Below are 12,413 nucleotides of genomic sequence, written 5' to 3' on the forward strand. Positions count from 1 at the left end.
AGTGCCCGTAGTCTTTATTCTGTGCCCCATTCTCACATCACTGCAGCTCCATTGCTTTTTTCTTTTACAAATAGATTTAATAATCTTTGGAATTAATTGCTTATCTTGACTCTACAAATCTCATGGTATTGCTACCCCCACTGCTTTTTAATGCACAGCTTTACTCATCCATCCATTTTGTTATTCCATATATGTCTTCTGCTTATTTCTGATGTCCTTTTAGAAGTTGTTCATCCACTTAAGTCTCCAGCCTTCTCCTACAGGTCTTTCTGACACCAAAAAACTAATTACTGCCTAGATTCTTTTTATCTTTCTATTTTATTTAAACTAAATCATCTTGTGTTCCAAGGTTATAGATGAGCTGGTCATAGAAAATAAGGCCATCTCTGTTTACCAAAGCCATGTCTAAAACACCACCACCTGTTCTTTGTATACTATCTGCTGAAGAAACCTGTCAGTTCTTACTTCTGGGAACACCCAGTCCCTGCTATGGTTAGTAGCATTTGTTCTCCAGTCTGTATCTAGGCAAAATTCCCCTTAGAATTTATCTCTGTAATGCATTCCTGAGAACACTACCTATCTGAATCCAATCCTGTGGGTCTAGAGTCAACACTCAGAACTATGTCAAGAGAGCATACACGGAGGGAGAATTTTTTTTTGGGAGGGGCAGGGGTTGAGTGTGCACACACACATGCTCCCCACCATGGGAAAGTCTGCAGGGGAAGGGGTGGGAGATGGAGTGGGGCTGAGGCTTGGACCAGGCAAGGACTGGGATAGAGCAGAGCCGGGTCTGGGATCAGGGCCGGGGTCTGCTGTGCCCAAGTGGCTTCCCTTTCCCCCATGCCCAGGGTTGTTGCCTGGCACCAGCGGCTCCTGTGAATCTGCCACCTCCCAGCCCCTCATTGGCACTGGCACTGGCTCCCTCCCTGCACCAGCTCCAGCCTCGGCCCTACACCACCCAGCAGGGAGCAGAGGGGGGCAAGTATCGACTGCACTGCCAAGCTGGGGGGGACAGGGCCCCCAGGACCCTTGTGCCTGCCCCACTCCAAGTCATCCCCAGGAAGAGCCCAGTGCAGCCTGGCAGCTCCTCCAGAGGCACAGGACAGGGGAGCCAAAGTGGGGAGGGCACGTGGCCCCCGAATCTTTGCACAGGGCAAAGGCGGGCTGCAGCTGAGAGCTGGGCTTTGCCTGCTCCCTTCCTCCATGCCTCACTGCTTTCTGCCTTTGAAAGTGGCGCAGAGGTATGTGTCTCGCTGCCCAGCCCGCCCACTGCTGCACATGGCATCGCACCATGCCACCCAGTGCTGTACATGGCACTGAACTGTGCCACTTTCAAAGGTAGCAGCAAGGCATGGAGGCAGGGAGCAGGCAGAGCTCAGCTCACAGCTGTATCCCACCTTCTTTATGCAAAGATTGGGGGGCCACGTGCACCCTCCCCCCGGCTCCCCAGCACCATGCCTCTGGAGGAGCCACTGGGTTCCGATTGTTCCACAACCCGGCCCAGCCCAGGGCCCCATTCACCATGAATAGGGCCCTGGCCAGGCTGGGTCATGGAACAATCCCCACAGCGCAGCAGGGAGCAGGACAGGGGCAAGGGCAGGAGTGAATGATTCGCCATTGCCCCACCACACTCCCTCCTGCACTGTGGGGGTCTCAATCGCACCCCCTTCCCCAAGCTCAGGCAGTCATAAAGAAAGCAAATTGAAAGAAACTTACCTGCCTGCTGGGCCAGCTGTGATCCTGGCTGCACAGGGTATCTGAGTGTGTGTGCCCCTCCCCCACTGCCACAGCAGCCTGTGGCTGGGCCACTCTGTGGCCATACCTGCTGCCCTGCATATGGGGGGGATAAGCCCCATTAGCTCCCCCTTCTGCCACCTATGCAAGAGAGCCTCTTTTGCCATCCCTTTGCCAAAGCTATTTTGATTTAAGCTGATTCGGCTTTCTCCCAGCTATCTCTTCTTATTTCATTATAGTCTATCACCTCACTAACACACAATGCCACTACACCATCTATACTTCTATTTCTAGCTTTTCTAGTTTTTAAGACCCGGCTAGACAAAACCTCGGCTGGAATGATATAACTGGGGATGGTCCTGCTTTGAGCAGAGTGTTGAACTAGATGACCCCCTGAGGTCCCTTCCAACTCTAGTTTTCTGTAATTCTGAATAGTACATTCTTCAATCATGATAACATGTTTCTGTGTCCCCTGTCATATCTTTTTTTCACATCCCTTACCAGTAATTCTAGTTCCTCCTTTCTATCGCTCAGACTACAGGGGTATGCAAGTATCTCCATTGTTTTTAACAGCTCACACAGGGCTGGACACGGGCATGGGCGAACCAGGCGGCGACCCAGGACCCAGACAGAAAGGGGGCATGAAAATGGTAATTTAAAAATGATTATTATCATTATTTTTGGTGAAGGGGGGCCCGATACTAAAAGTTTGCCTGGGGCCACCAGGAGTCTGGGTACAGTGCTGACCTCACACCTTTCGTTCCTGCTTTCTTAGCACAGTCCTTTCAATAGCTGTATTTCTCCCTGATTCTTGTTCTCATCACTATTTGGTACTCCTTCTCCCTGCTGCCAATCCTTCCACCCACTTTCATTCATTTACCTGCTGCACTATCTTCATTTATTTGATTTCCCCTTCCCACTAAAATTTAGAGGTTATACAAACCACTCCCAACCATCACCTCTCATTGATCCTATGTGGCCCATGTGCTTCCTTCCCCTAATGAGACCTGTAAACCAACTCAAAGACAAACAAGGCAGATTCCTCACACACTATCACCTCAGAACTCCATGACCAGTTTGGCCCCTATTGCCGACCTATCATCATATTAGTAAAGAAAGTAGATGGGGCTAGCTTAAAAAGTGGAGAGGGCACACATGCTCCAGGCATAAAATAGAGCCTGCTAAAGGCAAGTCTGTAACAGCGTATTTTCTAGTATTTTGGAGCTACAGTCTTGTCACCTTAGAAGACCCTTTTGGCATCCGTCTGGGATACTGAGCTTGACTCACAGTCCATCAATCTCAGGGGCAGCAGAGAGAAGTTAACTCCTTTTTGTATTGTCTTTGAGAACCCCTCCACCTAGGACGATTGTGCACAGCTCAAGAGTTCTGAATTATGGAAAGTTGCAAACTGGGGGAGCTCAAAGAACCAGAGAAACCCTCGGGGGGGCCAAAGGGGTTGTGTTCAGGAAAGAGAGTGCAAGGTGTCTCCAATAAACAGAATGTAGCTCCATGTGGCTGCTCTTAATATGTGCTAGCTCCAGGACTGCAGCCACATCTGCCCTTTCTCTTCTGTATCCTGGGAAAGGTGCATGGAAACGGAGCCAAGCAGAGAGCATGACCTGCACTCTTCACTTTTCCAAAGACTGCTGTCAAATTTGGGTTCCTCCCAAGTCTCTTACCCACTACAAGAGGGATAAACAGTATGTAATCATGCAATTAAAGAGTATATCTTAAACAGTGGTCAGCAATGTTTTCCAGCAGCAAACTAGAATGGCCAGCCTTGGGTCCGAGATGGGTTGGTGCTAGGACCCAGTTGCCGGTGCTAGGACCTAGCTGCTGCTGCTGCTGCTGCTGCTACTTCTCCCCACCACCTGGCCACCCAGGTGCCCAGACACCCGGCCTTGGTGCAGTGCAGGCAAAGCCACCAAAATGCCAGCTGCACAGGCCAGATCTAATGGCTCCCTTGGACCATATCTGGCATGCAGGCCACAGGTTGCCAACCCCTGTTTTAAAGTATATGCACAAAAGGCAAGGTAAGAACCTTAATTTGGATGTTTACTGGGATTTGAATGTTTGAATTTCAGTCATCTTCAGTGAATTATTCCAGAAATAATGGAAAGAACATTATAATTAGTTGATGTCTAAAGTCAGAGGTGAGTATCTCCACTAATCATTAGGGTTGCTCAACACTTCCCATAGTAATCAAGTCCATGTTTACAGTTGTATTAGCTTTGTTAAACATTTACTCTTGGGCACAATTTCTCTGCTGGGCTCCTATGTTAAAAAAATTCTGATAACACTTTGTTCCAACAGCTCGAGTTCTCCCATGTGTTGGAACAGGGACCTGAAATTTGGCCAAAGGATGATTTTTTGCATCAGGAAAGTGTCTTCTGTCTTTAAAAAAATTGATCTAAATTCTGCCAAGATAACCTTTGAAAAACTGTAGTGCACAAACAGCCAGTTAATGAATCAATGGGTGCATCTACACTCAATAATGTGATGCAATAAACTCCCATGCATATTGCACATATCATGCCGGAGTTTATTGCTCTAGGGCAGCACATTTACATGTGCCCTCATGCCCCAGCCAGTTGGGTCAGCATCTACATATGCGTTACTTTGCATGAAAAACTCTGCTGCTGTGGAGTTTATTAGTTTCCTGCACACTAACAGGGCCACTAATTAAGCAGCTCTGCAGTAGACATCTCATGTAGATGTGCCCAATGTCTGTTTTGGTAGTAAATCACTCTAAGGTTCATCTGCACCGAGCTGGGCAGAATTTCCACTGTAATTGTAGCTCTGGGCTGCTACAAGGCTTATAAAGTTTGAGTCATGCATCATAATCATACTTTCGGTAACTTCCAGGCCAGGCCCTGGATGTGTAGACAAAAACAGCTTCCCACTCTGAATGCTGTTCTGCATCCTGCATCTGTATAGCAGCATAGCATTTCACAAGTAGAAATGAACTTCACCGTATAGCAACCCTCTGAGTCTCATTACCTCCATTTTATAGCTGCGGAAACAGGCTGAGAGATGAAGTCACTTGCCTAAAGCTACACAGAAATGGCTCTAGCACAAATGGGAAGAGAACACCAATGTCTAGAGCCCAGGGCTTGGTTGCAAGCGCATTTTATGTCACAAGCCCTATTCTTTACTCCAGTGTGGTCTTCATCTGTTGAGTGTCACATAAACTGGCAACTGGACTTTGAAGCCTCACCTGTATATAAAGGAGGGCTCGGAGAGGCTTTGTTGGCCCCAGCTGTTGATGCTAGTGAAGTTGTTTCCTGCCTTCAAAGATGCATCTTGCTTTTGTTTTCCTCCTTGTGGTTGCAACAGAGGATTAAGAAACCCTACCCACTTGTTTGTTGGCTAAGGATCCCTCTTTCCCAGACAGCAGTTAGTTAAAGTCCCTCTTCAGAAGTCAGAAAGGAGCTGGTTTCCAACAAGAATGATCAGATCTTCCTTGTGATGCCAGTTTATCAGAAACTGATTCTGATCCAGAATACAGTTCCCTGGCAGATGATGCTGACCAGACAGTGCTTCTCCACTGATTGCTCTGTGATTGTCTGAGTGTAGTTTCTCTAGTGAGTTCAGTACTGGTGGATGTAATAAAAGTCTCATTAGCAGCAGGCTGATTCCATTTCTGTCTTCCTCTGTCTGGCAGCTGAAACTTCTCTTCATGAGCTACAACAGGTGTCAGCTGTTGTGCTGCAAAGAAAAAGCTTATGTTTGAAGTTGCTCAGAGATGTTACTTTCAAGCTACCATTGTTGACTTGGCATTTCTCCCTCCCCAGTACAGCTTATGGGTAGCCACTCAGTCTCCATCACACTTTTAAATATTCTCAATGAAATATATGGGCAACTGGGGGTTTTTTTTTCTTTTATAAAAGCACAGCCATTCCCCCACTGTCAAATGATGGCATTAACTTTTCTGTCTATCTGAGAAGTTATGGGAATTCTCCTGGATCTCACTGAAGTTTATCACCAGTCCTTAATGCCCATTTATGTTTATGGGCATCCTCTCTCTCCATTCTAATCTGACTCTCCATTTGAAGTTTATGTGTACTCCTGCTACTCAAAAATATAACTCTTGAAAGCACTGTGGTTGGGTGGGTTAGAGCAAGTAGGGGGGTGGAGGGGAAAGTGGGAGCCAAAAATGTTTTAGATTTGTTTCTCAATGAGGTGAAGCAGAAGCGATTGGTCACTGGTTAGCTAAAGCAAGCAGGACATGGTATCAGAACTCCCAAGTTTTGTTCCTTACTTACCCCTAACTCAGATCTCACTTTTCACTCTGTGCCTCAGTTTCTCCATGTATAGTTCAGGAACAAAAAATACTCTCAGAAGTGTCAAGAATAGGGTTATGTGAAATATAAAATGCAACTAAATCTTTATGAGAAAAATATTAAATATTTATGAAAAAATACAAAATTAATCACAAGGCCATTTGACTAATACTATTCACCCAGCCACGTTTCTGATGTTTATTTAATGTTTGTATAGAGCTTTGAGATGCTCAGATGAAAGTGTTACAGAAAGGCAACCTTGGGTTGTCATAATCCCAGAGGTTCTTGCATGCTAAACAGGGTCTGCCCAGTACATGTCAGTGAAACATCCAAAGATAACTGTCCACAGAATTGTCAGGAATGAGCGCCCCAAAGACCCCTGCTATGACTTTAACAAGTGTGCTATACCCCAGCCATCATACAGTCTCTGGGACAAATCCCTTTTACAGCTCAGCCCTAGCCTTAACTTTTTTCAAGGGCAAGACCTGCAGCTTTAAGTATTGAGGCAGGTCCTTCTATGCCATCAGCCCTTTTTCTCACTATGGCTCGCTAGTAAGTCCAAAGTCTTGGTATAAACTTTATCCCTTTAAGAAGAGATTCTACAATTTGACAGAAGGCAGCCATTTTAAAACAAACCAGCATTGATTAGTCAACCAAAACACAGTCTGTAAGGTCCTTATAGTTGGGCAAACAATGTTTTACTGAGAGTCACTGTAAGCTGAGGTGTCAGCCCTGGTTTTCCCAAACCTTGTGGAATGCCTCTCTCTTTCTCTTGAAGTCCTGGACAACCGAGTTCTTAACGCCATGTCATGGCATCTCTTGTCGCTTGTCTCCCCAGCTAGAGCCTGCTGTGGTTCACAAATTCTGCCTGATTTGGCAGTCAGTGATTAAAAGTTAGTGTTCAGATCTCATTCTTCCATTTTCTCTCCAGGGCACTCTGTGGACAAGGAGAGCAGATCTTCATAGTTCTCATGCTGGACCCATGGGTCCCTTATCTCTGGGCCCCATCTGGAAGCAGGAAGGTGTTCTATTATGGGAGACAGTTTAGGTAACCAAGCTGCGGCCTCTTCCATTGCTGACTAAGTTTTTATAAAGTCACCCATCACTGAGTGCCACCTGAAGACACTGACATGGCAGAAAGAAACAGTTTCAGAGGTGGGTTTCATTTTTAGGTCTACCTGTGGGCTGGCTGGGAGTCCATTTTATTTAACTGCATGTAAAAAACCATTGCTTTGATCTGGATGTTGTGAAGGTTATGTCTCCAGTAACATAATGATGGGCAGGCAAGCAGGGCACAAGACCTGGGCACTGCCTGAGGGAGTGCCAAAGGGAGCTGGGGGGGCACCTGACCCTCCCTTGTTGCCTCCACCTCCCCACACCTGGCACCTTCCCTGCAGCAGCTCCGGCTCCGGCTCTGGTTCCAGCAGAGTTGTGGCAGCAGTGCGTGGTGCAGGGGTAGTGACCAGTGGCTTGCTGTTGCTTGGGGATACGTTACCCTCTCTTTTTTCTACTGAAAACCAGTAGTTTTTTGGCCACTTAGCATGCATGGTGGTGACATCTTCCCCTAGCAGCAGTGAACCTCCAGCTGCTGCAGTCAGAGCAAGAAAGGTTTTTGTTTTGTTTTGTTTTTGGGGTGGGGGTCCCAGTTTGTGAACAATTGATGTTTTTTCACAAATAAAGACAACAGGGGAGCTGTTGCGTTCTTCCCTTTTGGTCAGTACTGTCTCCAGGGCCTCGCTACGGTGTTGCCAGACACTCCGTGTAAGCGCTGCAGGTCACATAATGTGCATTGCCACTGTGCTTTCCTGGGCCCGCTCTACAGAAGCACCCAAAATGTGGCTCTGTCACCCCCGAGACAGGGACATGCATGCTTGTGTGGAGCAGAGGGAGTGGGTGGCAGAGATGAAATCTCAGTGATGTCTGGGGCTCAGTGGGTTTCCGCTCTGTTGGCTGAGGCTGGAATTCAGAGAAAGAGACCAGCACGGTGTGGGTGGGAAACCACAAACGACCCCTCCCCCACCCCACGAAGAGGGGAAATTGCTGAGATTCAGCAGCAGGAGAGACTACGTTAACATCCTGAGGGGCTTGATAAATGCACTGCCTCCCATCTCATTGCTCAACCGAGGCCTTGCTATGTTCCCCTGGAGATCCCCCTTCCCCTCACACTCAGGGTCTTCTCCCAGCTATATATCTCTTTTCTGACAGGACATGATTCATTCCTGGCTAGTAGGTGTTGTGGTTTTACAGCCCATTTCCCAGCAGGACACATGGAATGAGCAATATGTGGCCTCCTCTGGTAGCCATGTGCTGCGTGGGACATGAGGGATGAACTGTCTCTCTGCCCTGGGGTTTGTCCTGAAGCTGGGTTAGGCACAGAAGGCTCCTGGGTCTGCTTATCCAGCACCCTCATCGACTGACCCAAATCCTGGCTCAGTAAAACAGTGCAAGTTTCTAATGATTTACCTTCCAAAGCCCTGCCCTGGCCTTTCACAAGGGCATGTATGTCTACCAGGCTCTCTCTGCTTTGCATATTATTTTTTCCCCGGTCCTGTAGTCACTAATTCTTACCCCAAGAACTGCACTCAAATGTTTATGGGAAATTCATGTGCAAACAAGAAGGCGGTGCATGGACCTGAGCAGAACTCAACTGCCATTGAGACCTTATTGGGACTGTCCTATGAGAGGAGGGGAGAGGCAAACCAACGCCAGTTGAGCAGCTTTCTGAAAATTGCCATTGTGTTTCTCAGTTGTTTCAGTTGTTTTCAGATCATTTACACCTGCTAGCAAACACAAGGAGAGACAGACAGACATAGGCAGGCAGAAGAAAAAGAGTGAAAAGTAGGTAAGAAAAGTAGTTTACTAAATATTTATAATTTTATACGGTTTCCTAATTACTGATGGCTTTTAACCTAATTACTGATGACTTTTGACCTAATTACTGATGGATCAATCTTTCTTTCTTTCTTTCAATTTGATAATAACAGTACCTATCTTTCTTTTCTTATGTGTTGGCTTATTTTTTCAATATTATGTTATTCCAAGAAGCTTGCAGTGTTGGCCCAGGAGACATGTTGCTCTCCCCCACTTGTATGCTATGTTCTGGGCAGGCAAATACACTTTGAGCCCTTGAATTATTATTAGTGCCCACGTTGCCGCACCTATCCTAAGGTGAAACTCTTTATTTTTAGGTAAGAAATATTTTTTTCCCGCCAAAGTTGTCATATTCTTTGTTAGCAGAGGAACATGCATCGCTCATCATGCACAAAGCCAATTACTACTGACGATAACCTACAAAGGATTCATTTTTTTACTACACACATTCTGGCTTTCTTCTTTATCACTGTATTATGTATCTTTCTTCTTTGTTTTTCACCTTTTCCCCGACTAGATTGCCCCCAACCTTTTCTCTCTGTTCCCCAGTTTATGTTTCTAGAACTTGGTATTTTCATGTTTCTAGAACTGCATTAGTAGGAGCGTTGCCAGCAGATCGAGGGAAATGATTCTCCTGCCGTTTATGGCACTGATGAAGCCACATCTGGAGTACTGTGCCCAGTTTTGGGGCCCCCACCACTACAGAAAGCATGTGGACAAATTGGAGAGAGTCCAGTGGAAGGCAACAAAAATGGTTAAGGGGCTGAGGGTCATGACTTCTGAGAAGAGGCTGGGGGAACTGGGCGCATTTAGTTTAGAGAAGAGAAGACTGAGAGGGGATTTCAAAGCAGCCTTCAACTACCTGAAGGGGGGCTTCAAAGAGGATGGAGCTAAACTGTTCTCCGTGGTGATAGATGACAGAACAAGGAGCAATGGTCTCAAGTTGCAGCAAGGGAAGTTTAAGTTAGAAGCTTTAGGAAAAACTTTCTCACTAGGAGGGTAGTAAAACACTGGAACAGGTTACCAAGAGAGGTGGTGGAAGCTCCATGCTTGGAGGTTTTTAAGACCTGGCTAAACAAAGCCTTGCCTGGGTTGAGATAGTTGGGGATGGTCCTGTTTGAACAGGGGGTTGAACTAGATGACCTCCTGAAGTCCCTTTTACCCCGAATTTTTTATGATTTCTCTTCAAGAATCTATCTAACTCTTTCTTTTTCTGTTTTTTCTAAACTATTTCAGTAGAATGATACCTCTCACTCCTTCTACTTCCACCTTCCCTGTATATTTTTTCCCTTATTTTTCTCTTCCTTTTTCATCTCTTCATGTGTCCACAAGAATATTTGGGTCTAACTTTTGACGCGCAGCGGCTCTGAATATGCAGGTCCCTAACACCCTTGAAGATGTACTGAAAGATTTTATAGTTTTGGTTTTGCTGAAGTCAAAATAGAAGGTTGGTTGCAAAATACATTCAGGGAAAGAAAGAGAGAAATGGATAAAGGGAAAGTGCAGAAAGGAGAAAAAATGCCCAACCTGTATTGATCATGATTTCCACTAAAACCCCAGTATATTTAGAAATTTAAAAATAAGCCCTCCAGGAGAACCGTGACCTTGTTTTGTCTTTCATCTGTCATAGCACACTTGAATTTGGTTCCATCTGTTAGGTGGGGGCTGAAAGGGCACTGACACTATTTTACCCTACTGAAATCCACCTGTTGCTTTCCTCTCCAGACACCCTCCAGGAGTGGGGTTATCTAAAGAAAGAACAGCAGAATAATAAAATGTCAGCCCCTGAGTTACAAAATCTGCCCATTTCATTTATACATTTTAAGACCAAAGACCAATGTTATCATCCGCTCCTCTGACCTGCTATAGAACAAGATGGGGGGGAACCTCATTCTGTGGTTCTGCACCAGACCCAACAACTTAAGAGTACACTAGATCGGGTCTTTCAGAAAGGCCTCTAGTCTTGGCCTGTGGATTCCAGGTGACGTGGAATTTTCTGTGTGTTCGACAAGTTGTTTACTGTTAAAAATCTGCATTTTATTTCCGGTTTAAAATGTTCTGACTTGAACTTTCAGCCATTAGGTCTTGTTCAACCCATGTCAGCTATTTCAAAGATAACTCCAGTAGACAGGCACTGAACTAGAGTTGAGTCTCTTCCTTTTCCTCTGTTAAGCTAAGCAGGTTGAATGTCAGAACTCTTTTACTGTTAATCATTTTCTCCAGTCCTTGAAATATTTTCTGGCTCTCTTCTGAACCCTCTCTAGTTTTTCATTACCCTTTTTAAAAAGCAAACACCAGACTGATACTTGGTATTCTAGTATTGGTCTCACTAATGCCAGATATAGAGGTGATATTACTTCCCTGCTGCTACTCAGCTCTTCCATATTGATTCACCCAGACTGCATTAAGCCTTTTGCACTGGAAGCTCATGTCCATAAGCGCTTAAAACCCAGAAAATGCTAGAGAAACAACTTCACATACTCACACAACCAGCATGTTTCTTTGCTTTTCTAAAAAAACAGGAGATGTCTCTCTGTTTTAGCCAGATCCCTGTTTATTAGCTAATCCAACAATATAATGATCTAGCTGCCTACTTTTACTGTGCTCACTGACATGGGAATGGATGACAGGCCTGCCCGGGGAGGGTATTTCATATGTGAAATATATATCATGATTGCTAGTTCTTACTTTAGATACTTTTGGGGTAGTCACTCAATGCCATAGCAAGGGGAGGGGGCGAGTAAGGCAAACTCCCTGGGCGCCAAAGTTAAGGGGCGCCAACAGGCACTGCCCACCTGGGGTGGGGCAGGAGATGGAGCTGTGAGCGACTCATTTGAGGGGGCACGGGGATGGGGGGAGGGCAGCTCCCACTGCTACGTGCACTCCGAGGCAAGCATGGGGGGAGGGGGAGTGTGTCCCCGGGATCTGTGCACAGGTCGATGGGTGGGCTGCCGCTATGGGCTTTGCCCCAGGTGCCAAACTTGGTTGCTATGGCACTGGTCACTCATAGCCTGCAAGTGGGCAGGTGTGTAAACTGAGGGAGAAGGAATTACTTAGAGGATCGAGCAAAAGGACTGAGGCTGAGCCAAGTGAAACGTGCACAAAAGCCATCTCTCAGTGCTGAAGGGTCTAGAAACCCTGGGAGTCATCTTCTCAAGAGAAGAATTGGAGCCCCTATAGTAAAAGGAGTGGGGAGTAGAAGCCATTTGGAACTGGCTTGAACAGCGGCAGTGAACTAGTGTTGTCTTGGGGTATTTGTACATGCGATGGGGGTTTAGTTTTCCTAAAACTGAAACAGTGGGTTTTTAATTGGTGTGTTTTTAATTGTGTCATTTAAAAACCCACAGTTTCAATTTAGGGACTTCTGTAATGTCATGTGGCATCACAGTGCATCATAACCCCCCGCCAGCTCACCTGCTGCCCCCCTGCCCAGGCTCTACCAGAAAAAAAAAAAAGCAGTGAGGGGCCAGATTCTTTTTTTTTCTTTCCCCAGAGCCGACCTGCCTCTCCCACAGCAGAGCAGGG

The 12,413-nt window shown here is 46.2% G+C and overlaps 1 protein-coding gene across 2 annotated transcripts in view; it reads left to right on the top strand.

The window, feature by feature from the left end:
* The first annotated feature begins 8,754 nt into the window (after positions 1-8,754).
* Positions 8,755-12,413, top strand: part of CD4 (CD4 molecule) — a 77,484-nt gene continuing 73,825 nt past the window's right edge. The window contains exon 1 of one of the 2 annotated variants that reach the window (XM_090055227.1): positions 8,755-8,859. The gene's annotated coding sequence lies outside the window, so the exon portion shown is untranslated. The remainder of the gene's footprint in view (positions 8,860-12,413) is intronic. The other variant, XM_090055222.1, reaches the window with a different exon arrangement.

Source organism: Crocodylus siamensis, chromosome 1 (genome assembly GCF_052110815.1).
Source record: "Crocodylus siamensis isolate JL-2025a chromosome 1, ASM5211081v1, whole genome shotgun sequence".
Taxonomy (NCBI): domain Eukaryota; kingdom Metazoa; phylum Chordata; order Crocodylia; family Crocodylidae; genus Crocodylus; species Crocodylus siamensis.